Source organism: Ambystoma mexicanum, chromosome 3p (genome assembly GCF_040938575.1).
Source record: "Ambystoma mexicanum isolate Mex_15411 chromosome 3p, UKY_AmexF1_1, whole genome shotgun sequence".
Classification (NCBI taxonomy): domain Eukaryota; kingdom Metazoa; phylum Chordata; class Amphibia; order Caudata; family Ambystomatidae; genus Ambystoma; species Ambystoma mexicanum.
The window spans coordinates 717,810,042-717,837,557 of record NC_090925.1 but is presented as its reverse complement, the minus strand read 5'-3'; the positions used below and the strand labels follow the sequence as shown (position 1 = coordinate 717,837,557).

Below are 27,516 nucleotides of genomic sequence, written 5' to 3'. Positions count from 1 at the left end.
TAGAACCATGAATAGTTGTTTTACCTCTATCTTAGCCAACTGTGCCCCAATCAAGTGACCGCCTACTGTGCCACCCCTGGGATCTTGTGTTCTCAGCCTACCTATCCATACGTCACAGTATATGGTATAACATCCTCTACTTCAGCAGAATGCATTTTAGCACGACTATCAACAAACATCCCACTACTGTTACTACAATTAATACTGGCAACTATGGACCAATTTAAACATGCACCCTGCCCTACTTTCCATAGAAACTCTAGGCTTCACGCTAGACTCTCCACCCTCTACGAACCGCAGTTACCTAGCAACGCACATTTGAACCGCTGCACCATTCCTAAAAACCAGACTAGGAACTCAACGCATCCTAACTCACAATTACCTGCTAGCACCATAACAAAAGAACCCATCCTGGTGACCTCTAACTCCAACTGTCTTCCTAAAACAACTTCCATAACAGGAGCACTGGTCAATGCTAGATCAGTCGTGGCTCACGCCACTGAAATAGCCGACCTCCTTACATTAGATAACCTCGACCTCCTAGCAGTCACAGAAACCTGGTTACATAACGGAGCAGGTCCAGCCCTCTCCCTTGCAATACCCAAAGAGTACCAACTACTAAGATTAGACCGCCAGAAGTGGTGGCTTAGCCATCATCTCCAAATCCAACCTGAAGATTAACAACACCGCCCACCCTAAAATACTTCGAACTCTTGACCGCTAAATTACCTATATCCCCATGCCAAACCCTAACTATCCATCTACTTTACAGGCCATCAGGGCCTTTGGGCCTATTCGAAGAGGAATTATCCAGCCTGTTAGAAAGTAACACAAAAAAGTCTTCCCAGACAATGATCCTTGGTGATCTTAACCTAGGTCTTAACGACTCAGATGACAAACAAGCGCAAGTTATTGCCACCATGCTTGAGGGACAAGGCCTCACCCAAAAAGTTCTCACCCCCACCCACGACAAAGGGAGAATATTAGACTGTGTAGCCACTTCCAACTGCCCTACTACTATCACCAAAATTACACCCCAGCCATGGACTGACCACTTCCTCATTCATTTCTATTTAACATTCAACAAGATGCCCAGAACTGAAAAAAATAATGGCACCATCTGTTCCCACTAGATCCAGAAAAAACATCACGCCTGACAATATCTTACCATTGCTCCTCCCAACCATCAATGCCTTGCCAACCTATTCTGACCCAGACACCATGGTCAAAATATACGACACCATGGCCATAGCCATGGACACCATTGCCCCACTGAAGAACTGTAAAAGTAAACAACAATCCCACCTCAATACTTGGCTCACACCCTCCACCTAAAAGAACTGCGATTGGAAAAAAGGAAGCTTGAAACTGTATGGCGTCACACCCCTACAGCTGAAAACAAAAACTCAAACTATGTGCTACTAACTACAAGCAATCATACAAGCTAACAAAGACATCTACAATGATAGAATCTCCAAAGCATGCTCCAATACAAAGGAATTATTTGCAATCCAGCGAGAACTTGAATCTCCCATACCACCACCCGATAACGTACCCAAAGACAAGCAATGGTGTACCAATATCCAAAATGCCCTCGCAAATAAAGTGAAAACATTACAATTTAAAATTACTACAAAAAAAAGCTTTCGCTCCCTCTCAGCGAAACTCCCAGTACGCCCACGTCCAAACGCAGCCCAACACCTTTCAAATTCGCTAAAGTTTCCACTCATGAAACAAAATCATTGCCTCACTAAAACCTTCCAATTGCAAAGGCGATTACTGCCCGGCCCAGATAATTAAGGATGCTGCCAGAGATCTAGCTCCCTTCGTCACCAAACTCATCAATGCCTCCTTCTCATCTAGCACTGTACCAAGTAGCTTAAAAGAGTCCTGGGTTCTCCCCCAGCTAAAAAATCAAACCCTAGACCCCTCCATCCCCACCAACTATAGGCCCATCACTACTGTCCCCTTCCTCCTGAAGATAATTGACAGAGTGGCCCCATCTCCAAATCCAAAGATACCTGGAGACTAACCAACTCCTTGGCACTCGTCAATCGGGCTTCAGACCTCAGCACGGCACCGAGACCGCACTTATAGATCTTAAAGCCCAAATCGACGAACTCAACGACAAAGGAAACACAGCTATGCTACTCCTCCTTGATCTGTCGGCGGCTTTTGACCTAGTGGACCACGCAGTTCTTTGCAAACACCTTGCGTCAGCCGCCCACTTCACAAGTGAACCTATAGCCTGGGTCCAATCCTTTCTCGACAATAGAAGTATGCGAGTCTTCTCAACCTTAGACTCTTCAGACCCTATCCAGACAACATGTGGAGTCCAACAGGGCTCCTGTGTCTCGTTAACGATGTACAATATCTTTACTAAACCTCTATTCGACAAAATGGACAGACGGTGTCACCTACACAAATTATGCAGACGACACCCAGATCCTTATCCCCCTTTCGGGCAATTTCACTACGGATACAGCTTTAGTAAACAAAATATACACCCTCATTCAGGCATGGATGGCAATCCATGGCCTCTGCCTGAATGATGAAAAAACAGAGATCCTTAAACTTGACTCGAACTACAGCTCCTTCAATATCGACGGCAATATAATCCCTGTCGCCAAAGAGGTGAAGACCCTTGGTTTCTATTTGGACTCCACTTTATCTCTAAGGAAACATGTGAACTCCCTGATTTCATCCACTGCCTACACTGGTGAATTTATTAAAGCATGCAGACCCTTCCTCTCACCTGCTAGCTGCATTATCCTAGCCAATGCACTGATCCTCTCAAAATTGGATTACTGCAATGCACTTCATGCAGGCGCTAACAAATACATCATCAATAAAATTCAAACCCGGCAAAACAACGAGCTCAGAACGGCCCCGAACCTCCCAGTCAGAGAGCACATCTCGAATACATGTAGAAATTACAACTGGCTAAAAATTAGCGATAGGATCACCTTCAAAATTGTCACACTAACATTCAAATGCCTGAACAATGCAGCCCCCCCATACCTCAGGGATAGAATAATAAGAAAAACCTCTACACGACCAACCAGAACAGCCAACTCGTTCTGCCTCCAAACCCCGAGATTCCAACTAAAAAAAACAGGAGGCAATAGCTTCCCTGTGCAAGCAGCTCAGTACTGGAACGCCCTGCCAGTTGAACTAAGAAGGGACCAGCCTTGCAACAGCTTCAGGCACCATACCCGCACTTGGCTCCCATATGATGCCATACGTATCCCCCCACTCTCACATGTAAAATGTACATAATGTATTTAATGTTACCCTCTATCTCTACATGCAAAGAATTTATATATTGTAATTACTGTATATAACTTATGATACCAACAACCTGTAACCAAGTTCTAAGTATTCTCGTTATTCTGTGCGCCCAGCTATCCAAGGGTTTTCTGGCGCCCCATAAATAAACCAACAAACAAACATGCCATGCCAGAGTGAACATGAAAGAGAAGCTAATATTCGAGAGGTGTCTGAGCCCGGAAGAGGGGGGCCCAGAGGTGAAGAGCCATCACCCAAATACACCCAGAGAAGAACTCTAGAACTTTTTGTTGAACTTTACTTTGAAACTCTCAGACCCTCGCCAAAAAACACACACACCGACGGTCCTGATTTCATTAAGAACTTTTCATGAATTTGGTTCCTGAAGAGGGGGGGAACCAGGGGTTCAAAGGCAACACCCAAAGCACAAACAGAAAGGAACTTTTGTTTATTTTAAAACCGATCAGGTCCTCAGAGGAAAGAGTGTGTAGAAAATAAACGTAACCGGCGAAAGCCCCGATTGCTGAGAGCAGAACTGTTGGCTCGTGGTGGGAAAGCTCAAGCATGTGCTGTGCTCCCGAATCCAACCTTGTCCCGTGCTGAAAACGTGGGGGAAGGGAGACCCTGACTAACGCATCCTGACTTATTATTTGTGAACACTTTTCTTTCGAACATTATCCCACACTTCTTTTTGTGTTTAGCATAAGGATTGGCAATAGGTTTTTTTAGTATAGGCCTTTTATTTTGATCAGGTGCCTCTCGGACTGCCTTATTATTGTTTGATGGTCGAAGCTTGCTCCCATCTTAAGATTTAGGTTTTTTAACCAACCTACCTATACAGTTTAATAAACACCCTTGAACTGTAATACTTGTGTCTGTCTTTACTGTTGCCACAGTAAGTTCCTTACACTGTCCAGCCAAAATTTGGCCAGGAGATTAGATGTAGAATTTAGCATTGACCCCTTTCCTCTCTGCATCATAGCATTGACATACCATTAGTTAGTACTAGTTCCGAGAAATGAGGACTTTCATTAGACATCAAAAGACAATTCTGCTATCAAACCTCAAAATACACAATTCAATTCAGGTTTGCTTTACTGTATAATTGACCAGGTGTTTGGGTCTTAAAAATGTAAATATATACAGAAATCAAATGCCCAGACCTAATGTGAAAGTTGTATTGAGTGACTTAAGGCCTTGTATCATTAACATCCCAATAAAGGGATCGAAATTAGGATTTTCAGACCACAAGCAAAAAGCAGCTCCTGGGCATCAGCCTTCACTTGTTAGGCAGGAGCTACCTCTCGAAAAAGCCAGGAGCCAGTCCTTACCGTGCAGCAAACCTAACTAGGTGTGTCCTTTAAACATGTTTCCAAATCTACACAGTCAATATCACAGTTTTGTTTGTATGGTAGGTAGCACTTCCCTTGGCAGTTAAAAGTAGCGCATGGTAGCTGTTGGTTTCAAGCTAACCAGGCACCAATTGGCTATAATCGGGAGCTAAATACACTGCATTCCCAATTTCAAACCCTGCAACATGTGTTAAGTAGTGAACCAGCTGTAATGAGGCTAGGAATTGTATAGAAATATTTAGTTTTTCTAAAAGGCAGAATTTGTTCCAATTATGATTGACTGAATTCCTACTATGCAAAGCTTTTCTGAGTCAAGTTCACCTATATATTTTGGCTAGTCGCTATCAATGTTAAATTAGTTCTATCTTTGATGATCTTGCACGTCTGAGGCAATTAACTGTTCCTGCTCTATGTGGGTCGTTCTCCCACTGGCCAATGCTGGGCATGTTCTTTGTGACATTAATTTGGACTGCTGAGGACTATGATGTTCCAGTTACATGCGAGTGTAGCTTGCACTGCTGTGGCGAGGCCCTCAATTTACCTCTTCAGTGTGTGGGTGGTTGCTTGCACTGCTCCATCCCATGCAGTTCCTTCTCTATGCAACTGGAATGCATACTGTTGTGACACAATTTACCTGTTCCAAGTGTGGTAACCTTGCATTGTTTGTTCAGGCTCACAACACGCCTCTTCTATGTGAGGAAAGCATGGTCTGAGATCCATGGTATACCTTTTCTATATTAGGAGTAGAGTGTGCACTGCTGAAGACTATGTTACAACTGTACTATATGAGAGGAGCTTCTACTGCAGAGACACATTCCCGATATGTTCCCCATGTGGGAATCTTCGAACCTTGCTTTACACATTGCACCAATCCCCTCCATCTGTTCTCCATGATTAAAGCTTGTATTGGCGTTTCCCCGATTCAACTTTCTTTCTGTGTGGGGAAGCCTGCATGATTTTTAATCAAGCTGACTTGCTCTGTGTGCGCAAAGCGTCAAAAAGCTTATACTGCTCTTTTACCCTTTCTTTACATGCAAGGAAAGCTCAGAGTGTTAGTGCTCATCTGTTCCATTTGTGAGAGGGGGTTTGTGCCACTGCACCATGTGCTTTATCTGTTAATTGTGAGAGAAACATGCTTTTAGGTCACAGGGTGGAAAGCTGCTACATAATGATATTCTATACCGTTTTAACACTTTGCACACGTCGGCTGGATGTCAGATACTTTTTACTCTCTTGCGAAGGGGAAAACTCATTTTTACCCTCTTGAAATCACATTTACTCTCAAAGTTTAAAATCTGGGAGAAAAATACTCCCATCTCAAAAGCCTACCTGGAGCACTTAATACAACATCTCTGCACGCAAGCATTTCTCCTGCAGAACTCTCACACTGTGATGACCCCCAAAATGATCAGCAGTTGGAAATAACCCTAGATACATGAAACGCAAGTTTCACAGCACTCAGATTGACATTGAACAGGAACCCAAGTGATGCGGAAGCAAAATCCCATATTTAAAAAAGGCCTATAGATAACAGAGGGTCCTGCACTTGCCACTCAATACCACCATATCAGTTCAGCTATTCCACTCTGCCAGTCAGAATCCAGTTCCATGTCCCACTGTTTAAGACACTGATGCTGCCCCCTCAATGCCCCCCCCTTCCCCTGAAGTTGAGCCAAAAGGTACATAGGATACTATGAAGCTTTCCACCCCATACTACGCTTGAGCAAGAACGTCCAGCGGCTGCAGAGGTGAGGCTGCCCTTCCATGAGACCCAGCTGGATGTGGAGGGGGGTGTCCCTGGATGTCCCATGATGTGTTCCACAGAACGCTGAAGTGCAATACAATTGCGGAAACATTAGCAGGTCACAGCTGAATAACTGCTAGCCCCCAATAAGCAGTCAATTGCCATCTGATCGACGCTCCCCAAGCGACTCAGCAGACCAAGGTGAGCCATCTGAAGGAAGTGGAAAGCATCCCCCCTTGCCTATACAAGCTCTGCGTTCCCAAGCCCTGTTGCGGGGTCTGGAGTTCCTTACACTTGTCTTGAACCCTTGGGGACAGCGTCTCTCCCCCGTCGCAGCACCAGCCAACCTGAACATTCTAGGGAGCCCCTCCTAAAACGGCCCCTACACCGACGAAACAGCAGGTTCCTTCACACCCCCCCCCTACTTTCTGGCGGCCCGACTCAAAGGGACTGAAAGATCGTAATGCACCCAATACGGACCCCCCTCACCCCTCCCCAGCCAAGAAGAAAACCCGGCTCAGCCCTGCAGGCCCCCCTGGAGACCTGAACCCAGAAGAGGGGCATCGATCCAGAGTGAAGCGAATGGAGCGAGTGTTCTAAGGGCCGGAGAAGTAGCTGTTAGCACCCTGTTGCGATAACTAGGATCCCCACTACATAACAGATGCCCGCAATAACATCCAAACACCTTAAAACCACAAAGAGTGGTAACATTTTTGCTGTGCTACTCATTGGGATAAGGGGGGGAAAAACTTCGAGTCAGCGAAATCATACCCACAAGCCACACCAGGGGGAGTTGGACAACTGGCTCCCAGAGAGGACATCCAGGCGTTCATGCTGGACATCAAAGCTGAATTTTGCTCCTGTATGTCTGAACTCCCCTCCAAACTTGAGCACACTGACCAAAGAGTGACGTGGGCAGAGAAAAGGCTGGGAGAAGTAGAAGACCTGACTGGGGAGCACTCAGCGTCGCTGCTTGAAGTTCAACCGAAGATCCAGGTCCTAATGGATAGAAATGAAATCCTGGAGTACAAGCAGGAGGACTTGGAAAACGGGGCCTGAAGAAATAATTTGCGCATCAGGGGGGGTGCCCTCTACGGTTCCAGACCACAGCCTGGCAGAATATGTAGGTGATCTATTTCAGTCCCTCCTTACAAATCTCCACTTCTGCTAGATCTCACCCACAGACTACGCCCCCGGAGAGGACTGGAGATGGAATCTCCCCCCTGATGTGATCACCAGAGTACACTTCTTTACAACGAAGGAGGCAATATTAGAGATAGGCTGCTCAAACATTCAGTGAGAGATCATTATGAGAGGTGCATACAATTAACAGCAGCATAGCATAATAGTTTCTGGGTTCACTGTGTGATCCGGTACCTGCACAAATGAGTCCTGACAGATATTCCTTCATACTAGTCAGAACAACAGGATTGCAAAAACATTGGGCGTTATTAACATTGCATAACCATTCCAACTAAAAGTTTTAAATGCAACCTATTATTTAAAGTCAACAAGACATTCTGTGCCAAGAGATATGCACAGAAGACACACAGTTCAAAATGTTTTGGCCCACTAAGTGTGGAGTAGCGACCTAAGGATGGAGTCTATCAGGGCCTGGTGTTTTGGAAGAATGACCAAGGTACTGGTCGACGTCTGAATACAACTGAAGTAAGTTCAGGTGGTCCAGGTTCAAGAGGGGGCCCGGGGGGGGGGAGGGGTAGTACGAACCGTCGAGGACCACGGACGTTTCGGCTTGATAAGGTGTAGGCCTTCTTCATGGACCTAGTGTTGGTAAGTATATCTTCAAGAAAGTTGTGGTGTGAGAAGATTCTCGGTAGATTTAGAAGTAAAGCTGCCAGCCAGGTGCGGCAGTCTGTGCCTTCAGAACGTTCCACTCTTTTAATGATGGTGGTTTGGGCGGTCACTGGTGCCGGTGTCTAGTCAAATGGTCGACAGACAAATGGTCGACACAATTTGGTCGACAGGACAAATGATAGAATTTTATTTTTGTTCTATATATTTTTTTAGGTTTTCTTTTAGGGAAAAAAAAGGGGGCTGGGCCCCCCCCCCCCCAAAAAAATAATATGTGAAAAAAAAAAAAAGAAATTCGACCATTTGACCTGTCGACCTTTTGTCCTGTCCACCATTTAGATTCGACCAGTTGACCTACAACCACTGGTGCCCTGTGTCCTTATAGTGCTCAGCACGGTGAGCTGGGAGCTGTATTCCCTGCAGGGACACGTCCTAGGGTGGACTTCCATAAAGTTGTGTTGGACTGGAATGGCAGATCAGGAGCTTCATCAAAGGCGTTGCCCCGTGTGTGCGGATCGAGCAGGGAGTCCTCCTAAATGGAGGATCGAGCCCCATCGCCCGAAACACCAGTGTCAAACTAGAATCTTCTTTCCAGTACATGAACTTTGTCACATTGAATGTCAAGGGCCTCAATTCGCCTCGTGAAGAGAAAAGCCATATTGAAGCAGCTGAAAGACCTAGATGGAGCGGTGATATTCCTGCAGGAGACTCACCTACTTCTGGAACACTATTCCCGTCTTCGAAACTGGGATTTCCCAAAGCAGTTCCTGGCCTCGGAAGGATTCAAAAAGAGAGGGACAGCAATCTTGGTGTCCAAGGGCATCCCATTTGAGGAACTAGACTCCATCATAGACCCGGGAGGACACTTCATAGCAGTAAAAAGAAGTTTCCTGGGCCAGCTGCACTCAATGGTCTCGATCTATGCTCTGAATGAAGGGCAGGAGCGCTTTCTGTCTGACCTAGAATCTGTCGTCCTCCCATTCCTGGAAGGCCAGGTCGTCATCGGAGGGGACTTTAATGGGGTTCCTGACCCAGACCAGGATAAACATCAGGCATCCCCTTCCCCCTTTTTGTGTATTTCCTAGCTGCCTTATCTTTCATTCCACAGAGCCACACCCTCTCCCCCAACTGTTCTGCATCTGGAAACATTTCCCCCTTCTCCCCCCCATCTCATTCTTTACCTCAGACCAGAAACCCTTGATCCTCGGGCAGTCCCACCAGATGGGTTTCCACGTACCCACTTCTGCGCAGCCTCTCCAGCATACCTTGGATGTTTGAGGGTACATTGTATGCAATCTCACTGTGTAGTGACATTGGGTTACAATCTTTACCCACATCTCCCTCATTTGAACTCATCAGGGCATTTTTGGGATGCTGTTCCCCAAGTCTACCCACTGTTTTTTTGGGATATCCTCACCCAGTGTTTTCCCCCATTTGATCATATAGGCCCACTTAACTTCTTCTTGGGAGTTAATAAAAGATATATATTGAAGAGACTAACATCCTGGACACAGAGTTGGTTATTATGTATTTTTCAAATGGTGTCAGGTCCCTTGTTGCCGCTAGTTTGATTTCTGGTGTCGCCAGCCAGTGCCTGAGTTTGTCATATTTATACCGGTCCCCCTCTGTAAGGTTTAGTAAGGATTTACATGACCTTATTTCTTTGTCCTGGAAAATTTCCCCAATTTTTGCACACCCTGCTGTTTCCCATTTCTCGAAGACCCTGCGTTCCATTCCCAACGGGAATTGGGGGTTCCGACAGATGGGTGTGAAGGGAGCTTCCACTGTAGTCATGTTACCCCTTCGCGTTTGTTCGTCCCAGGCCTCCAGAGTGGTCACGACTACACTGATGCGGAGGTTCAGGTGCCTATATCGTATTGCTTTCCAAAGTAGTTCCGCCAATGGGGATCTGGCGACTGCCCTATCTTGTGTCACCCATAATGTTTGTTGGTCCTACCCCAGCTATTCCTTCAGTACCCTTAGTTGCGCGGCTTGGAAATTTATTGGAAAGTGTGGAAGGGACATCCCCCCTCCCAAGTATGTGCTGTGAGAACCGCTGTGGCAACCCTCGGGGGTTTCCTTTTCCAAATATATGAGGAGATTGCCTTTGAAAGCCCTTTGAAGAATGATCTGGTAACTGTAATTGAAGAGCCTGAAAATAGTATAGCAGCCTGGGGAGAATGTTCATTTTTACCGACTGTATTCTACCCCTCCATGAGACCATTGGGGGACTCCAGCGCTCCAGGTACCACTTATATGTTCTAGGAGTGGGGGATAGTTTCCTTCAAATAGTAGATCCACCTTGTGCGTCAGTGTTATTCCTAGATACCGGATTGCCTTTTCAGCAATTTTGAGGTCTAGTGCTGCTGCTTCCCTTTCTAACTCCCCCTCTCTCGCCTGCCAGGCTAAGTATCTCTGATTTTTTCCTATTGATCTTAAGGCTGGAGATTGCCCCGAATGTCTCCAATTCTTTTATTGTTGTAGCCAGTGTCCTATCTGGGTCCGCTAGGGCCAACAACATGTCGTCGGCGTATGCAATCACTTCGTGTTGTCTGCCTGCCATCTCTATCCCCTTTATAAGGAGGGGTTCTCTGATTCTAATTAGCATTGGTTCCAGGAATATGGCGTATAAGAGGGGGGGGGGGGGTAGTGGGCAACCCTGTTTAGTGCCCTGAGATATCTCTACCCTATCTGAGATCTCCCCATTAATGGCTATCCTAATCAAAGGATTGTTGTAGTTGCCTCTTATGTCTATGTAATGCTTTCCAAATCCCATGCACGTAAATTTTTTAAATAATAGTGACCACTCCACCCGGTCGAATGCCTTTTCGGCGTCTAATAAGAGTAGAATTGCCGGGGTGTGTGTGATGCCCATTTTCTCCACTAGGTGTATAAATCGTGTAAGGTTGTCATGCGTATGTGTTACGCTCAGCTAGTATCCACGGGGATGCCCTTATGCCCTGGTTGCCAGATTCACTCCAGACCTTCCCGATTCTGGACGATGCCTTCTATGGCGGTCGGGCCTGAAAACATAGGAGGACTGGACTTAGGAACAGATTTAGTTTCCTCCCACCAGCCCCCTGGACTCGACCTGTTGGCCCGCTTCTCACCTTGTTATGATGTCTGGCGTGCTCTCCGTCCTGCCTTCTGTGCAGGGGTGCGTAGTTTTCTGCAGGTTGAAGCGACAGAGTTAACTTCACTGGTGCTAACCCATTCAAGTGTCTTTTAGGAGGCAAGTCTGGTTATAGCAGTCTTAAAATGTCCTTGCTTTCCTTTCTTGCTATTAATGTCTTTTCTTTGTTTGTTTCCCCTTAGGTGCACAGAGGTTTGGTGGGTGCGCTACTTGGATCAGGCTCCTGCCAGGATGATGGATGCAGGAGTGTATGATGGATGGTAGGTTAAGCGCGAAGTGCGGCGCAGTAATGTCTTTTATTGCTAACCTGTATTCTTTATTCCTTTTCAGATCGCGATGGTCTTTCTGGTCGTGTGAAGATTTCCGCAGCGGAACCGGTCAAGAAATGCCCAGCCAGGTGAGGATTTTGTGATTACTGCCGTGAGTAACCTGTTTTAACGTTGTCCTTCTTTCTCTGTCCCTCCAGGTGCTTCGTTCCGGTGCGTGCGTGGTGTCCTGATGATGCTGCCGACTGGATGGAAGACCGCAAGCAGCAGGAATCGACGGATGGAAAGTTGCAGGTAAGCAGAGACTGCTAATGATGTTCTTTCGTCTCCTCTGCAGGTCTGCTATTCAAGGATTGCCGGGTGCTGGTCTCTGAACACGATGAGCGTCACGCTGCTGGCTGCAGAATAACACGAAGCACGTTCTGTAGCTTTGGTGTGGTTTATATAGCCCTCTGTAAAGTAGTCCAGGTAAGGTAGTCCGGGCTACCACACCCTAAAACACTGCACCACACAGTCTGGTTCTTAACTAGACTGAGGGTGCCTCCATGTTGACAGAAAAAGTAGTCCCTTCAAGACAATGTCCCAATCTGAACATGAGCCTGGCGCCAAAGGCGCCAGGACTGACTCCAGGAGAGTCTATGATGATAATGCAAGGCCCTAGGGGCCCCAAGTGAACCCTGAGTCCTAACCCTACCTGGCATGTGACCATGTCAGTGGGGTTTTGGGTCACGGGTCGTGACAGCATGTCTACCCAGTATAAAGCCCGATTGGTCTGTGTTTATCAAGTTGGACAAAAGTGGGGACAATTTAGCTGCCAGGATTTCTGTGTAGGTCTTAGAGTCCAAATTGATCAGGGCTATGGGGCAGTAGGAGCCGGGATGGGAGGGGTCTTTACCTTCTTTATGGAAGACTAGAACCTTAGCTTTATTCATTGTCTGGGTTCCGTTTCCACTTTCTTTGAAGGTGCTTAGGAGTCTGGTTAGGAACGGGGTTATAATGTCCGCATAATTTTTATAGAAGGGCTGTAAAGCCAACTGAGCAGGGTGCCTTGGTGTATGGGAGATCTGCTATTGCCTTTTTCACTTCTTCCCTAATCGGGTTCTCAAGTGCAATTCAATCTTCTTCCGTTATTTGTGGGATGGGGTGGGCTTGTAAGTACGCGTCTTGGGCACTGCTATCCGGATATTCCGTTGTGTATAGAGCTTGATAGAACTCCCGGATGGCCTCACCCGTATCCTGGGTGCGTGTTAAAGTCTTTCCGTGTGCGTTTCGGATATTCTTAATCGTCATTGCCTTTTGTTTCTCATGGAGTTGTCTAACCAAGTATCTATCTGCCTTGTTGGCCAAAATGTAGTAGCGTTGCTTGAGATATAGGAGTGATTTCTCTGCTTTTTTGGTGCGTAGAATTTCCAATTGTCCTTGTACTTGTCTCAGAGCCTTCTGTAAGCTACGGGTGGGGTGAGTCAAGAGTTTGTGTGTCCACTTTTTCCTTTCGAGTTCTCTTTCCCACTTATGCCTCTGCTTGTCCCTGGAGGCTTTCAGTGCTATCAGTTTGCCGCAGATTACCGCTTTGAATGCCTCCCAGACCGTTCCCAGTGGGGCATCTCCTGTATCGTTTTGAGCAAGTATTCATTAACTATGTCCCTTATCGATTCTCCCACTATCGGGTCCTGAAGAAGGTCTTGCGGAAGCCTCCAAAGCCAAAGCTCCCCCCTTTCCCAGGGGTATTCAACTCCATCCATAGCAGAGCATGGTCTGACAGTGAGATTGACCCAATATCCATCCCCTGTACTTTACCCATCAGTCCCACCGATGCCCAGAAGTAGTCAATTCTCGACATTGTGCTGTATACATGCGAGAAATACGTATACCCCCTGTGTTCACCCTTAAGTTCCCGCCATACGTCGCACAAAGCCATATGGTCCATCTTTTGCCTTAGGTGTTTAGATGGCACCCCCTGGCCCTAGGAACCCCCCCCATGCTCCTATCTGTTTGTGGGTACCATGTCAGATTTAGGTCTCCCCCAGTATCACCTCTCCCTTTGCAAAATCCTCTAACTTCCCCAAAGTGTTCTGTAGGACGTCATCTTGGCCCGAGTTGTGAGCATAGATTGATGCCAGGGTGAGGCAGTATCCATCTATCATGGTATTAGAAAATGCAAACCTCCCGTTCCTATCTATTAACTGGTCTATTAGCCTAGAGTCCACACCATATTTCACCGCTATCATTACCCCTGCTCTTTTATCTGGTGCATTGGACTGAGCCCAAATCTTATATCCTCGAAGGTGCACTTTCTGTTTGTTCTGGGTTCTTATGTGTGTTTCTTGTAGTAACAGAATGGTCGCCTTAGCCCTCCTGAGCATACTCTCAAGCTTTTTCCTCTTCACTGGGGAGTTAAGGCCCCTTAGGTTATATGTTAGAATTCGGAGTTTCCCCATGGTGTCTTAGCCTGTGGCTAATGTCAAGTGTTCCCCATAGCAGCATTCCTTTCCGTCTTCCGGGCACCCCTCCAACCCCCGCCCCAGTCCCTCGAACTCCCATCCCAACATTAAACTTTGAATCAACCTTTGTCCCGAGTAGGGCCCAGGTTCCTAAGGATGCTAAGGCATTACGCCCATCGCTCCCTGCCCTCCATAAACTCGGGGTGAACTTCACAGGGGTTCTTATACCCCGCATCTCCCTCCGTATTTACCAAGTTCCAATTCTGGTGCCTTGCCCAAGACCGCTGTGTCGCTAATTCTCAGGATGCCACCATGTGTTCGCCTCTCCGTCCTCCCAGTGTTCTAGTTCTGCTACCTGCGGATAGGTCTTGTCAAGCATTTCCCTTTTGCTCATCTGGGGTCGTTCTGCTGTCCTCTTTTCCGGTTTGCTTCTTTTGCCAAACCGTTGCCCAACCCCTCGGTCTTCTCTGGTGTTCTCCCCTTGCTTTATTGTCCCTTTCGTCCACCTCTTCTGCTTGTATCTCCATAATGTGGAGCCCTTCATCCCATGTGGTCACTCTTCGTGGTTTACCTTCCCAGGTGAACATCAACCCAAAAGGGAACGTCCATTTGTAGCGTACTTGCCTAGCCAATAATTCCTTGACCAGTGGGGCCATCGCTCTTCTTTTTTGCAAAGTTGCCAGGGCCAGATCTTGATACAGCTGAATATCTGCCCCATTCATTCTTATGTGGTCCAAACCCCTCGCCCTCCTCAGGATTTGTTCTTTTTGGGGGTATGAAGAGAGGGCAACCAGCACATCTCGTGGTCTCTCCATGGCGCACCCATTCTTTTTGGGCCCACCCTGTCGACACCAACAGCTTCCGTCTCTTGTGCCTCTAGAATGTCTCTGAACACCTCCTGTACTGCCGTTTTGAGGTCTTCATCAAGTACCGAGTCCGCCATATTTTTAATACGGATGTCGGATCTTCGTGAGCGGTTGTCGAGGTCTTCACATTGTATCTCTAGGTTGTGGGTTAGCCTCACCAAATGTTCCTGCGTCTCACTATTGTGCTGTGCTTCTTCTGTGCTCTAGAGTATTCTCTCGAGTGTGTTGGTCCGCTCTTCCAGCTTGGCCACATCCACCTTCAGGTCCTGGACCATCTGCTTCATTTCATTCCTTATCGTGGCGGACTGATACTGAACCGTTAACATGAACTTCCCTTGGAGCTCCATGAACCATGTATGCATGTCATCCCTTGAGGGCGGTTGTTGATGAGGGATGGGAGGATTGCATGCGTCGGGGGGGAGGGGAGGGTCTTCCTGTACCCTTGCTCTGGTTTGTACTGGGATATCCATTGACCACATTTGAATGAGGTTGGCGTCCTGTTTGGTGGTCTGGGAGCTCATTTGGGACGACTTCCCCTTCCCCTTTGACATGACCCTTGAGATATTTCCACTGTCTAATGGGTGCCGTAGGGTGTCGTTGTTGTGCCTCTGCCCTTCGTTTGTTGCCCTCCGCTTGGAGGTGGGGGGGGGAGCTTTAAGATGGGGGCAGAGGAGTTGTTTAAATTGCCCCTTGGTAGGCGAGTACCTGCTGTCTCTTGTCTCCTGCAGCTGTGGGTGGGAAACCACGTTGCTCTGCCCCCCTGCCTGTGTTCGGGGGTCCTTCACCTCGAGATCCCCCACAGCCCGGCCCCCGCGTTATGGGACCAAGTTACTGGATGGGGGTGTGTGGAGTCCCGCCGCGGATGTTCCGGCGGGGGGGGGGGTGTTGATGTCCCCTTGCCTTCTTTGCTGTGGGGTGGGGGGGCCCTCACCTCCAACGCCGCCGGGCGATCTCATCCTCCTTCCCGGTCCGGGTCTCAGCCTGCTGCTTTCCCTGGTGTCGAGTCTCCCGTGCCCTCTCCTGTGGCAGACACTGGATGCTGCTGGTTCCTCCTTACGGGCGTCTTCTCCATGGCCTTGGGGGGAGGCCCTCTGCTGCTCTCTGGGGTTGCCTCCGACACCTGTGCCTCCTCCTTGGTATGTCCGTTCCGGCGGGGGGGTAACAGGGACACTTCACCTCTTGCAGAAACTGCCTCAATGTTCTCTGCGCCAGCATCCAGTTTCTGCTCGTCACCCTCCCCGGCCACCTAGCTCCACCGCCGGCGGGCTCCCCTGGTGTTCCTCAGTGGGGGAGGGGCGGTCCACAGTTCTCAATGCCCTTTATCCGCTTCCTCTGGGTCAGACCTCTTGCCGCTTATGCTGGGGGTGTCGAGGGGCATGTGGCTTATTATTCTTTTATCTTGGTCACCCAGGTTTAATTTATGGTGCTCCTTTGTAGCGGCCCGGCAGGAGAGAGCCTCACTCATGTCTCCCTGCCCCGGCGGCCATCTTGGAATCTCCCCCTCTGATCCAATCTTGGACGATGTGACGTTAAGAGAGGATGGTGCGAAAGCAATTAAGAACTATTTTCAAGATAACTCCACAGAATTAACCTCCACGGCCACAATGTGGGACACCATAAAGGCTGTTATCAGAGTGGTCCCGATAGCAAACACGGCAGCCTACCACAGGAGGAAGTAACAGATGAGAACACACTTACAACAAGAGATACAGGCCATGGAGGATGTACACAAAGCAGGATGGTCCCCGAGGGTCCACGCGGGCCAACAAGTGGCCCATAACAAACTAGAGGCCCTGTATGCGGAGGAGACAGAGCAGACCCTATTATCAGTAAAACAGACTTACTATGCCAAAAGTAACAAGGTGAATCGCCTCCTGAAAGCAAAACTGGCAAAAACCAGAAACCGGAATTATATCATTGGCCTCCGATACCGCGAAGGAGTCATCCACTACAGAGAGCAGAAGAAAATCCAGTTAGCACAAGAGTACGTACTGGAGAATATGACCAGTGGAGTGGAGACAGATCAATTGAGGTACAGAGACATTACATCACAGAGGCTTCTCTACCCTATCTGGCGCAGGAAGACAAGGAAGCCCCGATTCAACAGGAAGAATTAGAGGCCGTTATCAAAACACTGAAAACCTGCACCCCGGGACCAGATGGTCTATAGTCTTGATTTTATAATCTCTTTAGACCCCAGCTCCTGGCTCCCCGAACGTCCCTGTTTAATACGTTTCGAGAGACGGGAAGGGTTACCCCCCTCAATGCAAAACTCCATCACAATCCTAGCACTAAAACCAGGGAAGGAATGCAAAGGATTGTGCCTCGTATAGGCCAATCACTCATGAATATCAATGCCAACATCTACTCAAAAGGTGATAGCGAATCGCTTAGCCCCTCTCCTCCCACGACTTATTAACCCTGACCAAATAAGCTTTATACTACTAGGTAGGAAAACGGGGGATAACATCAGGAGGGCATTACATTTGATAGAATTGGCCTCTCGAAACGAAGAAAAACTCTGGCTTTTCTTGCCCTGGGCGCTACAAAAGCCTTCGACAGGGTTGATTGGTCCATTATGCACCGGACGCTGGAAGCATTTGCTTTTGGTCCCTAGTTCAGGAGAGCGATAGTCGCCAACTACTGCGCCCGAGTACCACACTCCAGGTGAATCGGGAGCGCTCACCCCCAGTCACTCTCACATGTGGGACACCAGGGATGCCCGCTCTCACCCCCTCTTATTCGCTCTCATTATGGGGCCAATGGCACAACACATACGGGGAAATGAGACAATACACGGCCCAATGGTGCAGGACTCGCCTCAAAATGTCTCATAAGCGGATGATGTGTTCTCTATTCCCAACATCATCCCCTCCTTACCGGCGGCGTTCCAGAACTCCTAGCGTTTGGTCAAGTAGCAGGGTTCGACATCAATTTTGGGAAATCAGTGGCACTGGGGGGTGGGCCTCACTACACAAGAGTTAAGGGGCATTCAGGCCATTTGTCCAATCCGCTGGGACACAACTTCTATAGCCTACCTATGGGTAAACTTTAAAGGTCCTTTATGGAGCCAACTTCCCTCTCCTAGTTAAGACACTAGAACAGGATCTGAAAAGGTGGGCGGGGTCAAGAAATTTCACTAATGGGTCGAATCACTGCTGTCAAGATTAACATTCTCCCCCGCTTGTTATATTGTTGTTCATCCCTCCCAGTAGAGGTCCCAAAACCTTTATTGGAAAAGCAACAACGTAAACTGCTGGCCTTTATTTGGTGGGGGAAACCGAAGAGGGTGATTATGGGGGGCTCCAGACTGGGTGGTTTAGGGGTCCCTGACATACTGAGATATGCCGAAGCAGCCCAACTAACTCACTTGCTCAAGTGGTTGGCTGAGCCTCCGACACCAAAGCCCCTTGCCTCTGCGCTCCTTACCATTTATTCCGCACCCAACACGTAAGCAGTAGTCTAGCCTCCTCTTCGACGAAACTTACTCTAAAGTATGGGATGGGTCCTGCGGAGGAAAAAGATTGCATGGGGAATGGGTGCACTCTCCCCGGTTTTTGGTAACCCCAACTTTGCTCCAGGCATTCCACCAGGAGCGTTTTGGAGCTGGAAAGATGAGGGGCTTCTCACGCTGGGTCAGTTATTCACGGAGAGCTAGCCGCGCACCTTTGAGGAGCGTAAAAAAGAATTTAAACTTACAGAGCGTGACAAGTTTTCATACGCCCAGATCGGTCATTGGATTACGCACCCCGAAATAAGAGAGAAAGCCACAGGACCCCTGAGCGCATGAACTTAACATGAGGAGGGGGTGGGGGGACACACATAAGGGAGGGATCGCAAAACTATACAGACTGTTACGAGAGGACCTCCTGCCACTGCGTCGCCCAGAATACATGTCCTGTTGGGAGACAGACTTCATACGTGGTGGGAATGCCCTCTGATGCAGTTCTTCTGAGAGAACATAGTGCAACTGATTCACATTACAGGTAGTCGCCTACCGTTGAGCCCGAAGACTATATTGCTGGGTGCTCCATGTGAGGGGAAATATCCAAAGGCGGGTAACCGAGCAAAGCTAATGACTATCCTGTTGCTGGCAGCACGTATCACTATTGCCCGGTGGTGGAAAACAGTAGAGGGCCCGGACACAGGGCGATGGTGGGTTAAGGTGTGGGACATATCAGTGGCCGAGAGAGTATCGGCTGCAAAGGAGGGAACGTTGCTTCAATTTCAGGCAGTTTGGACACCCCTGCTCGAATCCGATCAAAGATTCCCGGCCCTGACCTTTAACCCACATCTGGTGAGGCTATTTGGACAGGAATGAGGGCAATGGAGTGTGATAGACTTGCAGGTGTTGTGGACAGCTGGATACCTGAGGAGTTTTGAAGGGGGCACTGGTCAAGCTTCAATGTTGCGTACCACTGCAGCAACTGTTATGTATTTACATGTGATGTTGTTGCTCCAACGATGAAAATAATAAAAATAAGTTAAAAAAAAAAAAAGGCTACACAACCTGCATTGTGGCAAGGAATAAACTCTGTGCTGCAAATGCAAGGGCATAAATGAAGTGGACATTTATACCAATAGGAGCAAAGCTACCTTTCTAAGAGGCATCCCAACATGCAGCTTACTAATAATAGTTGAATGAAGCAGGTAATTGCCTTTGAAATATTTAGAGTACTAACAGACGGGTGCAGACTCTTGAACAACAGTTATGGAGCATGTCACTAAGACCATCATTCCCCATCACCTTCAAACCATGAGAACCCTGTATGGAGGAATAGGTGACTTGCGTTTCTGAATAAGTATCTTTAAGTAGTAAAGACAACGTATGCACAGCTTCTCACTTCCTACCAGTGATTTACAGAAGGTACATGGTCTTATCGTCGTGTGCCTTTAAATGCTGCTATGAACTTACTGCTACCCGAAGGTCAGTTTTGAAGCCATGCTCCCTCTGGAAGGGTGAGGTGTACTTAGCATGACCAGTAGAAATTGTGGCATGGTGGACCAAGATTAGGAGTCCAGGAGCCATTACACATTAATCAACACTGATTTGCAAAGCACGTTGAATTTGTAACTTGTTTTTTTTGGAACAATGGTATTAAAAGTACACTGCAGGATATGGAACAGTTGAGACTTCTAAAAACAAGGAGATGTTAAGGGCGCAGAGTGATACTGGAGCCTAGTCTAGTGGGTGGGTCATGCCATTGACAAGAGGAAAGGGTAATCCAGGTCTGAGGAGTAGTGATATGGCTGGGCATGCGTGTGGCAAAGTCAAAGTAGCATTAAAGGTGTGTATGATAAAATACATTACCTAACAAAATTCCTTTCTCCACCCATAGACAAATGGTAAAATCATCCCGATAGCAGGCAGCACACTGCTTTTAAGACATTAACGTCCTTAGCATGTCAGCCACTGTCGACTGAGCAGTAAAGAGCTTGTCATTGTAACAGTTTGTTCTCTTGAATAGACTACTGTACAACTACCTGTTACAGGGCAGTCCTAGAACACCCAGTTATGGAAGATTGAAAAGCCAAGAGACTTCTAGCTTCCCTATCCATCTACATGTTGGGATTCTTAGTTTGATTGATTGAAGTTGAAATCTCAAGATTGTGTGTCATGCTTTAGGGCATCACATATCAGTCAGTTACTGAGGAAGTAATTTTAAGGAAGGCATTATTGCTTAGTCAACAAAACGAAAATAAAGAATACATTGTTGAGTTAGCTGGCACAAGCTACAATTCACAATCTTTCTGCAAATTTGGCCCATTCACCAACTCTGATCAAGATCAAGCAGCAAGGAGACTAATGGCATTAATTCCAAAATACCAACATTGGAATGTTTAGAGAACAATAGGAAACGAGTCCCAAGACTTGCCTTGCTCAAATGGTAAATGACCTGCCTTCCAGAGGATACTGACCTTCTGGAAGAAGTTTAAAGAAGCAATTTGTTGCAGCCGACAGATCTCAAAATTAGAAACACCACACCAAAGCTCTAGAACATGCAAAGGAGCTGTGAAACAAGCCCCGAACCAAAGTCCAAAATGTACCAGAGCCTACATAATCAAGTCCCCTAGTTTATTTCATAGTACACCTCTGTCCTTGTCCCCAATAAGCAGAGGATGACCAAGCCACCCCCAGCACTGAAGGTTAGAACGAATTATTTACCATATGGCTGAAGTTTTGCTTCTCTTCTCAACTAAAGTGGTTTTCACGTACCAGATGATAAAAATAAACAGCACAGAATTCTATTGGTCAACATTTTCCAGCAGCTCATCCTTCTCCCTGCACACTTGCTTAACTGGCTTACAACCTCAGGTTTGCCAACCCTGTGGGAACTCCCAACTTTTTGCCATGTAAAATCACCTCTGACCTGATTACACGTCATCTCTTCAGCCCCTCCCACGGTATATTGAATGCAAAGTAATCTGCAGCCTCTATTTGCCCTGCCAGCCTGTCACACTCCAGACCCACTATTCCAAATCAAGCAAGTGGTTGTCCACAAGATCACTGGTTGCCATGTGTGACCCCCTGCAATCCAGATTCAATAGCCATTATTCCAGTGACTGCATTGACCCAGTTATTTTCCTCACTGCTGAAAAAGCTCCTCCAATCTCATTCTACTTGACTTATCCTTTGCTTTCGATATGGTTGACCAGCCTTCTCTTATGCTTCCTCTCTCCGATCTTGGAATTCAGGACACTGCTCTCACTTGGATTGCCTCTTAGCCCTCAGATTTTTCGTTGTGATCCTACATCTCTCCATGTAGGTGTACCGTGGTTCTGTCCTTGGCCCACTGCTTTTCTTGCTTTACACATCCTTCTTTTATATACTAATCCCATCCGTTGGGTTATAGCACATCCATACAGGTGACACCAACATTTTCATCTTCTCTGCCTTCACCCCTGACCTCATCTGCATTGCCGTTTTATGCTAAACTCCAATCGGTCATCTATGTATGAGATTCAAACACTGCTACCCAATTTCTTTCCCCTAAACACTGCACATCCTCCTCCCTCTAGGAATAAAACATTGAGGTCTTCTGCCACAATGATCTCATGCTTCAACCGACTCCACAGCCAACAGAATCAATCCCCTAAGCATACACCCAGTCCAAAAATCTCACTCACGCCTCCACTACAACACTATTCCACCCTAATAATGAGCCTCGTTGACTACTGCTCGAGGCTTCTATTGCGTCTTCCTGCTAGACCTTTGCTCCTCTAAAAGTTCTGAACTTGGACACATGCACCCTCTAAATCTACCTCATTCACCCCCCCCCCACCCCAAGTCTCATGTCAGTTGGCTAGCCATGCACAACCAGTTCCTCTATAAACTTAATGTATTCAAACCCATCCACAGTCTTGCCCTTCTACTACTAGTCATCTTCTATCGCCCTTTCAATGTTGACTAATTCAGGACAGCTGAAATGAGCAATAACAACCACTGTTGCAGGGCTTAAGAGAAGGGGAAATCAGCCCACAAAAAAGCTAAAGAACGTGCTATTGACATCACATAAAAACCTATTGTTCACTCCCAATTGTGTTTTTGTAAACACCAGATGGCCTTCGATTCGCTCTATACGAATAAGAACATACGTTAATTGTATTACTTATCTGCTAACCACTTGGCTTTATTTTCTTAATTATAATGGTCTTTTACACAGAACAATTAACTAGGAATAACTCTGCAACCTGGCGTTTATTCTTTTTGTTAACGCTGGTGAGAGTTAGGTAAAGGAAACTGCAGACAGTCCAGGTTACTTTCCTTTTAGGGCAGAGAATCCAACCATGTCCACATGCACTCAAAAACACCAGTTTAACCAACTACATTCCTACCTGTGTTGTTGTGGACAAACCCCACTTACATTTGTATCCAATCTAGATATAACCAACACCCAAACAGTACGCCCAAACCCAAACAATGTAATCATAGCTAAAGGTTGCTGCATGAATGACTGCACCCAAAGTCCCACCCCATCGGTGCAGATGGACAATTAAACTGACTGATTGGATCCCCCACTCATGGTCGCCTAGGCTCATTGCACACTTCCAACAGACTATGCCTACCATTTCCACATAGAAAGCAAACAAGCAGTCAGACGGGCCACTAAAACCACCATCCTCATCCCCCTCCAACACTCATGCCAATGGACAACAAACAGTGCCCTCAATAAAACAGAGAAACAATAGCCTTAACTGACCCCACCAGCCCGTCCAAAACCGACATCCTCATCGCCTACACTCCCATGGAGACACGACCAACAGTGGGACCAACTATGCTGCCTCTCCACTGAAACACTGCCCCCTCGTGGATGGAAGCAGCATTTTGAGAAACAGAATACCCATCTCATCTACAGTACCAACTCCATCGATTTATTTTATGCATATTTTGGTCCTTGGTGAGAGCAGCTCTCTGAAAGTGGACCACACATTTGCATTTACATTATAAAACGCACTGCGGCCAAAAACTAGTAAGACTACCCTACGTGCTTAGGCTAGCTAACCAGCCCTATAATCATGTAAGCTCGTGAAAACTGTACTATCTGCTTATAATTCATTACAAAGGTTACCTGGCAACCTGCATGAGTGGGGGGAACCCCGTCCCTTTAAAGACTGCAGGTAACTAAATTAGGCTCACATGGGGCCTAGCTTGTGATGACAATGGTTATTCTGAGTCTCTGTGGTAATGATATGAGAGGGTACCTTCATTAGTGGGTACTTCGTGGGTTCAGCTGTGGGTGGAGAGTGCATGAGATCTGTCAGTAAGGAGCTCACTCTGGTGCCTCACTGGCTCTTTTTAGCATTTTTTTTCTTAGCAAGGGGGCGGGGGGAGATGAACTCTAGCTCAGAAGGTCTGAAGTTTGAATGTTTAAGGTGGTAAGATCCATTAAGCTGCGTTCTTATACAGCGCCGTGAAAACCATGATACATTTTTAGGAGACTAACTACCAACCACACAGCATCCTATTATGCCAGTCTAAGGTGACAGCTGGAAACTAAGTTTTGAGCAATTTCTCGAAATGGGGAGATCCATTTTCCTAGGTTTTACACGTAAAGAGTTCCAGAGCTTCTGGCTCTTCCTTCCACACTGCGCCGCTGCCACAATAATTTGGGGGTCGTGTTAGGGGGAAATCACTGTTTGGGGATGTTTTTGTAGATGTCGGGTTATAACTGGGTTTCCTGGAGCTCATTGGGTGACATTCCTTTTGTGTGTGTGGTATCTAGCATCTAGAGAATAGTGAATTATCTTGTTATGCCCAACGGATGGTGGTTTCTGGTAGGCACCACTTAGAACAGTGGTTGGCCATGTGGCTGTGATGGGGTGAAGACTGGTGTGAGGAGAGAGCCTGGGCATCATGTATATTTTATTTACTGCTTCCGGTGCCCTGTGGTGTGGGAGGTTGGGCAACTGCTCCTTAAGCAGTCTCTGGAACCCCCAAAGGTGCGCTCTCGCTGCCTCTCGTAGGCCCATTTGTTCCACTTTTGCCTTCTCGGTAATACAGTTATGGAACCTGCTTGAACCCAGGTGTGTGGGTGCCCTATAAGTATTAACCATAGAAACTCTGAATCGAGTGGCCAGGTAATGTGGAGTTATGTAGGCTCAGAAGGTGGGTGCAATTAATAGAAGCCGAGTCTACGATTGTATGAGGGGGTGGGGCAGCTAATGTTGCACTTGCGCGCATATCCTCTCTGGCTGTTTGTGTAGTATGGTTGGGGGTGGTTCGGTATTAGCTTTTTGGGTTTGGAGGAGGACCCCAGTACCAACAGGGCCCGTTCGTGTCATCCCTCCGAGAGCCGGCTGGGTTGAATGTCTGGTTCTGAAGAGCCCCCTCTTCGGGAATGCGCTTAATGGGTCTCGGGCAGTGAATGTTCTGGTTTTGCGAGGTGAGATCTTTAGGGTGGAGACTAGTATCCGTCCCCATTTCCTAGACGCTGTTTATGGGCTTTGGGGGTCTGTGCGAAGGCGGTGAGAAGGGCGGGGGAATGCAACTCCCTTTTTCTTTCATTCATCATTTGCGGGCACTGGCCGCCTATCTAGTTGGTAAGGGGGATGGGATAAGCTCATGTGAGCTGCTTGGGGCCCTGGGGGGCCATTACCTGTCACCTCCTCTCCGGGCCCCTCTCGCCGCTCTGAGCCGTTGCGGCCTGTGATGCTTTTAATACCCGTCGGATCGAACCATTGATGCGGGGGAGGGCGGCCCTGTACTTAGCCGGTCAGCGGGCCCAGCTACTCCTCATGGAACCAGTATACCAAAACGTGCAGCCGAAACCTTAATATACTTGCACTGGACGACGCCTGAATCTCCGAGACTAAATCCGATAGTAGCCCAGAACGCGCAACGCCAGCCGCTCCTCCTATGTATAGTGAGCACGTCCACCGTAGGCCGGCGCGACCAAGGACTGCCGGGAGGGGGTCAGCTGGGGAGGCAAGCTTTGAAGCCTCCCACCCCCTTGAACTCCTCTCCGTTGCCTTGGCGAGCGGGTATCACCCCATATCCTTGAGTGTATCGCCCGCTCACCTTCATTCATTAAGAATAATCATTCCCTCCCGGGTTGGATGGAAGCGCCGTTCGAAAAGATCACTGGGACTTGTAGTTTCCGCCGCCCGGCTACTTTGGCACCTGCTGAGGATGCGGCCGCAAGCCACTGTCTTACCTGGCCACACCCTGGTAAAAACACCGTAGCACCAAAATTCCCCCATGTAGAGTAGCCGCCAGCGTGGCATGAGTGCGGTGGGGCGGGAATTAGACCTTTGTTTGGTCGGGAAAATGGGATTCCCCCAACGTGCGGTCAAAGATTAGCAAGAGCCAACTAGGTAGCCAGCTCAATGGGCTTCCCTGCCCTACTCCATAATGCCACTACAGTTTAGAGCTTTTTCAGCAAGTAATTTGTGAAACGGAGGGGGGGGGGGGGGGGGGGGTGAGATATTTTCCTGAATTCAAACAAGCGAGCGAACATTAAACTGACCCGGTAAACTGTTGGTGCTTACCTTACAATAAAAGAAAAACCACAATGGTTAAACATTTAAATCATAAATTTCACAGCAACAAATTCAGAAAAGTTGGTTAACAATGTAGAAATGTTGCACTCCACTCAGCCGGGCATACGTGAAACCAGGACAGTTTACAGACTATATTTTGCACAGGGCAAACACCAGAATACTACCCTTCCATCCCCCGCCCCCTCCCTGAACTCCCAAATTGCTCCTCCTGCTACTCACAAATTCAATCCCTCTCCAAAATCATTGCAATTTAAATACGATTTTATTGCCTTGTACTTACAATTAATAAGTAGACAATCTATACAATATTTTAAAGGGGAACTCATTTTCTGTATCATCGTTTTGTTCGTTGCCCAAATGAAGGGCAGTTCTCCTAAATGATGCGGCCGCAAAAGCCTGTATTTCTGCGTGGTGTAGCGAGAGCCTATAGCTCTTCAGTTGGTGAATACAGCGCCTAGAGGCCGTTCCAAATGATTCAGCAGAAGAATGGAAGGATTGTGAAATAAGGGGAAACAGTTTGGCAGTGGTGAAAAAGAAGGACGTGCATTACTATTTTAAGGTTAAGTTAAATAGCATGAATACATAGGCATGTGATGGCTATAGCTGACGAATGGTGCGAGTTCCTCCGCATATCAAATTACCTTGGGGCACATAGTTGCACACCGGATGGGTTGCCCATGTGGAGCATGCTGGTTTTGGGAATGGGGCATGCAACCATACTAAAACCCTGCTGGCACAGACTAGGCCTTTCTTTGTTCTGAGGGCGATGAATCGAGTACCATCAGTGGATAATAACGCATTCATGCAGAGTTAGATGTGGTCCATCTCCACGAAGCACTATACAAGTCACCAAATTATAATGATCTTGTAGAAGTACACCAACTCATTGAAATACCTAATAAATTGTGATAGCTGCTGTTGTCCGATTGCCACAGCTGACCATTTGTGTGAATACCATACCTGTAATAGATTGTATGTTAACATGTCCTGCCTAAACCTTCAAATGTTGGTAACTTGGACATGCAATTGTAACATTAAGCATCATATTAATGTTCAAAGGCCTGTGATCGCAATACCTACAGTACCAAGAAAGAAAAGTTGTTCACTACACGCACATCATAACTGTTGGCCTTGTCGTTTATTATTGCTATAATTGTTTTCTACCTTTCCACGTACATTTTATTTCTCACAGTGAATAAAACGCACAACCAAACAAAAGCAGCAACCCCCCCTGCACCTCCAAATGATTTGCCTGCCAGTAAAGAGCATACTTGTAGCAAGGTGACTCCATATCACCTGAGCACGTTTCCAGTCATGTCCTTCCGTATAACAGATCACTGCATTGTGATAGTCGGTCTTTTGTCTGAACTTGATTTTTGTACCACAAAACAATGATTTTCAAAAGAAACCCTATAGGTGTTCGGATGATATGGATTTACTCATGTGATTGCTCTAAAATATCCCTTAAACGAGAAAATGAGCCTTAATTTGCTAAACGACCATAAATTTATACAAATTCCTCCCCTTTTCGTATTACACCTTCCTTTGCCATTTACTTTGGCCTCCCACTCTTTCCCCCAAACCGCCTACTTCGGCAGTGTATATATACCTGG

The 27,516-nt window shown here is 47.2% G+C and overlaps 1 protein-coding gene across 4 annotated transcripts in view; it reads right to left on the bottom strand.

Moving 5' to 3' along the window:
• FAM53C (family with sequence similarity 53 member C) overlaps positions 1-25,122 on the bottom strand; it is a 277,153-nt gene extending 252,031 nt beyond the window's left edge. For 2 of the 4 annotated variants that reach the window (XM_069651576.1, XM_069651579.1), the window contains exon 1: positions 25,000-25,122. The gene's annotated coding sequence lies outside the window, so the exon portion shown is untranslated. The remainder of the gene's footprint in view (positions 1-24,999) is intronic. The other 2 variants (XM_069651578.1, XM_069651577.1) reach the window with 1 other exon arrangement.
• Between the last annotated feature and the right edge of the window lie 2,394 nt (positions 25,123-27,516).